General features: G+C 50.0%; 1 protein-coding gene across 1 annotated transcript in view; it reads right to left on the reverse strand.

Moving 5' to 3' along the window:
• BRINP1 (bone morphogenetic protein/retinoic acid inducible neural-specific 1) overlaps positions 1-1,632 on the reverse strand; it is a 203,960-nt gene extending 202,328 nt beyond the window's left edge. The window contains exon 1 of the mRNA XM_011960549.1: positions 1,198-1,632. The gene's annotated coding sequence lies outside the window, so the exon portion shown is untranslated. The remainder of the gene's footprint in view (positions 1-1,197) is intronic.
• Positions 1,633-4,877: the final 3,245 nt, after the last annotated feature.

Consider the following 4,877-nt stretch of genomic DNA (forward strand, 5'->3'; position numbering starts at 1 on the left):
CCCCACCTCTCTGCCTTCTCCCAATATCCTCCTAACTCCAGTGGAGCCATGGAGAGGCACATTTAGGAAGAGATTCTCTGGGGGCTTCCCCGCCTGAAATGGGGAAAGAAAGACGAATGTGTCTTAGGAAAGTGCCCCATCCATCTCCTTCCATATCATCCAGAGCTGCCCCCAAATGAAATTTCCTCTGAGACCCTTTGCAACTGTGATGGATGAGCAAGTCCCCGAGGACGCTTTCTCCTTTTTTGAGGGGGGATCCATGCAAACTTGCCCAGATCCTCCCCAAAAGCACCGGAAGCCAGACGGGCTGTGTTGATTGCAAACGGGGATGCAGGGTAAATCCCTATCCCAGACTTGCCAAGCCCCAGATAAAGAGCCCACCGCTGACTTCCCCCTTTCTCTGTCACCCACTATCCAGTGTCTCCAAATTCCCATCAGAATCCTGGAGTCTGTCCAGTGTGGAATTTAAAGTGACAGCGTCTTATTTGCCTCGGGGGTTGGCCATGTCTCTTTCATATTAAGCGGTGGGTCCCAGGGTAGCAGGATTCCACCGTTTGGAGGAATTTTCCTTCAAGCGTACCAACATTGGGCTAAAGAAGGTGCCATCTACAGCCCCATAATCCTCCCCAACCCCCAAGCCCAGAGCCCCAAGAGGAAGTCCACAGCGGGTTTCCCGATGACTACGTGATCCTATAGTAAGGGTCCCATTCCGTGTAAGCTGGAGAGACCTAATTAAAAAGACACACGAGCGCACACACACAAATACATACGTACAAACATGCACACACACATCGCGCCGTAAGTAGGTTATAGGACCTCTCCCTCTTCACCCCTCCCTTACACACACGGACACACACACACACACACACCACAAACACACGCACCAAACGCAAACGACGCCGCACACGCAAACACACACTAGCACCACATCAAGTTCCCACCATGGTACACACGTCGGGAGCGCGCGGGGACACACACGCCACTCACTCAAACCCGCAATTAACCCTTTGAGCCCCAGGCACAGGAACCCCCTCCCTAGAACCGGAGAAGACTTGGAGGCGGCGGGGCGGCCAGGTGAAAAGCGGACAAGGGTGCCGGGGGGGAGGGGCAGGGGAGCGCCGGGGCGCCCCGAATGCGGTCCGGGGCCGGGTCCAAGGGCAGCGGGGCTGCTGGGCGCTGCACCCGGCGCCGCCTTACCTGGAGTCAATGTCCGTCTTTGGCGGAGAGCTGCGGGCGGACGCTTTTTATTCGGCTCGGTGGGAACTTGGGAGAGCCCTGCGTCCAGCTCGCATTCCGGGAACGGCGCGGGGACTGCAGGCGTGGGGGTACCTGGCTCCTAGCAGCCTGGCTCATACTCAGCCGTAAAGTCCCCTTCGCTGGTCCCGAGGACAGGCATGAATCCCGGCTCCTGAAGGCGGTCACTACTCCCTCTGCCTCCCGGCTCTCTCGCTCTCGCTCTCGCTCGCTCGCTCGCTCTCTCGCTCTCTCCCTCTCTCGCGGGTTCGCTCGCCTGCGCTCTCCTCCTCCCCCCGCGCCAGATCAGTTTGCAGCCGTGGGGACCGGGAGCGAGGCGGCTGGCGAATGGAGAGGGAAGTCCAAGTGCGCCGCGGTCTCCGGGCGGGGAGCGGCGGAGGCCGGGCTACGCGGGGGGAGGGACTTAGCCGGCGACGGCCGAAAATGAATGGGGGAGCGGCGGCCTGGGGGCGGGGAGGGAGGAGCCGAGCGCCGGGGTTGCTTCCGAGGAGTGTTTTGTACATCTTTAGGCGAAGGAGGAGGAGGAGAAGCGAGAGGATGAGAGACGGGAGGCCGCCTCGAGGGAAGGGCGGCCCGGGTGGGCTGGAGCTGAGCCGTGGGGAGTTTCGTAGGTCTGGGGGGTGTACGGTGTTGTGGCTATGCGCACGAGCATCCAAGGGGACCGTGCGTACGCGCAAACCCGGAATCCTGGTGCCCTTAAGCGTGACTGTACTGTGTGTGTCGCGAGCACCTGAGTGTTTCTGGGGCCGCAGGTGTTTCCACGGCCGCGTGGACCCATCGAGTATAGGTTTTGTCTCGGGAGGTGCCCGTGTGGGTCCGTTTGTGTCTGCCCGTCTCTCTGTGAGCGTTTGACACTGTTTCTCTCGGTGTGTAGGCGAGAGCCCACGTAACCTCCCAGAATGAAGCAAGAGCTTCTTTACGTAGGCAGGATGTAGGAGTGAGAAGCTGAGGGGACACGAAGTTCTCTGGAGACCACCAGAGGCGGGGAAGGGGCGAGGGTGCAGGGAGTAAGACATGAAAATGAAAAGCAAAAGACTCCACAATCAGCCTGAGATGCAGGCTGGGGCTGCTAACATGGGGCCTCTCCCTGAAGCAGAAAATAAAGCCCTCCTATGATCTCAATTCCCACACAGCGCACATTTTGTATATTTGTTTACTTTGCTTCCCTTCCGATTTAAACCAAATCAGCAATGCAGATTCCTAGTCCCTTGAAGATTAGGCAAGAATAGAAAGCATTAAGGCTACCAGACGGAGTGGCAGGAAGTCACAGGAAAAGGTGATGGAAAATATAAAAGAGCCAGATTCAATAGAAGTGCAGGTTCGAGAGAGGTTGAAGTCCTGTAGCTGTGTGGTCTTCGTCAAATTACTTACCCGTTAAGCCTCAATTCCTTGTCTATTTAATAGAATAATAATATATCTACCCATCTAATAGGGCTAACGTGGAATTGTAATGAGTTAATATATGCAAAGGCACTTAGACTGCTCATGAGTTAACGTATGCAAAGACACTTAGACTGCTCCCTGACACCTAGTGAGTGCTCAGTGCATGCTGTCTGCTTTTATGATTTCCATTGTATGTTTTTGGTTTGTTTGTTTTTTTAATTCAAAGGATGATAAGAGAGAGATGTGACCACCAGGGAGGCCTAGAACAATCTAAGAGTCAGTGAACTAATTGGAGGAAAAGGAGTCTTGAAACAAAATGGAAGAGAAATGTTTGAGTGATGAACTGGGAACTTGGGAAAAAATTATTTAATCAATAAAGAGAAAGGGAAAAAGAGAGGAGAAGACATAGAGCTAGCCAAAATGGTCCTGGGTCTCAGGAGGGGAGAGGAAAGGGAGAGGAGCAGCAGCCAGTGCAGAGCTTTTCAGCCTCCACTGGAATCCCAATGAGGAGGAGTCAGCACCACGGACAGCTCTCCAACCACTAACTCACCCAGCGATTTCTCTTTCCGCCTGGTGGAAACTTCTCCCTTTTTTCTTGGGCAACTTTCTCTTTCCCTTGGCTTCTGGCCCACGTCCAGGTCTTGAACACAGGTTTCCCAGGGCAGTTCTGACTTTAATTCTGACCACAAAGAAAAACTCCCACCACACACTGCTTCTTCCACCCAATGCAGTATGAAACCCCAGGTCACTATCTCTTGCCTCTCCTCCTTTCTTTATTTTCTCTCCTTCGCTTTCTGTCTGTACCCCATTCCTTCCTTTTTTCACCCCTATCTTTTTCTTTGTCTCCCCATCATCCCCCAGCTGAGATCTACTTCCATGACTGTTAGTAGGCAACAGCAACCCTGCTGATAAGGCAGTTCTGTCAATCTGAGACAACGTAGTCAGGCAACTTCAGATGAAGACCAAAGTTCTGACTGATTCTTCTTAACTCTTTCCTTGTAATCAGTCTCCCAAGATGAGTTGTGGTCTACATACCTTAGAAAGAGGGGACTTAATGCTTTGGAACACTGTCCAGTCTTTCTCTTTCTCACCCTACACAGTCAATATTTCCCTAAAGAAACAAAGAGCTCTTCCTGGTCCCAACTACTGTTACACAGAGAGAAAGAGGAGAGATAATTTTGAACTTCTACCATGCACCAAGCATTTTATTTGCAATGTTTTGAATATTATTCCTTACAATTCTGAAAATACTTTGCAGTATGAGATAGATAATACTATCCCATCTTTATGGAATAGGAAATTGAGTCTTGAAAAACTTGAGTAGCATGCCAAAATATAGCTAGTAGGTGATGGAGTTAGGAATTCAACACCCAAGTCCAAGTCCAAAATCTTTATCCTCTGGGAATAATGGGGAAGCCCTGGGGTGATTAGAAGTTCTTGGAATTTTATGGAGTCACTGCACCCAACCCTAAATATCAACTTAGATGTCTGGAGACATTGCATTATCTGTGCCCCATCCCAATGGATGATTTAGTGTATCTTGTCGCTGGAGAAGGAGGTGAAGACTTTGCATGGACAGATTTAAGGCTCACTCGAGCCTTATGGTTTCTCAGTTTTGAATAAAATTCCAAGCTTTCCAGGTCTTAGTTCATTTGCATTTGGCTCAGTTTAGCTTCCCTGTTTCTATGAAGAAAGGCTAAGAGGGCCATTTTAAAATGTCTCCAAAGACTCCTTGGTCATCAGAAAAGTTCTCAGTGCAAAGCATGTCTAATGACTTACGGAGAATGCAGTCAAAACCATATGGATAACATTTTTGCAGAAATACACACGGGTGGGAAAAGGTTTAGAGGCCAAAAATATATTTCTTTTTTTCTTCTTTGCCAAAGAAAGAACATTTAAGGCAGCTTGAGATATGTGAGAAATGTCTTGTTCTTTCTTTGGGGTGGGTGTTGGTGAGCAGCTGTTTGCTATTTCCACCGAATTTACTAAGGGCTTCCATAGGGAGGAGTTGCCAACAGATTAGGGTAGACTTAAGACAGAACTTCCTGTCTGTAGATTTTGGGGTGACACTAAAATAAGACCTTTTGTACAATGGCATTTAATAAGTAAATGGAATGTTTCACAGCATTTCATTCACAGTATGATAGATTTGAAAATCAATGGACAATATTTTTAATATCACAGACTGTTTAAAGAACCTCCTTATTGCTATAGACCCTCTCTGTTGTGGAAAATGTACT

Source organism: Colobus angolensis, unplaced genomic scaffold (genome assembly GCF_000951035.1).
Source record: "Colobus angolensis palliatus isolate OR3802 unplaced genomic scaffold, Cang.pa_1.0 Scaffold514, whole genome shotgun sequence".
Lineage (NCBI taxonomy): Eukaryota > Metazoa > Chordata > Mammalia > Primates > Cercopithecidae > Colobus > Colobus angolensis.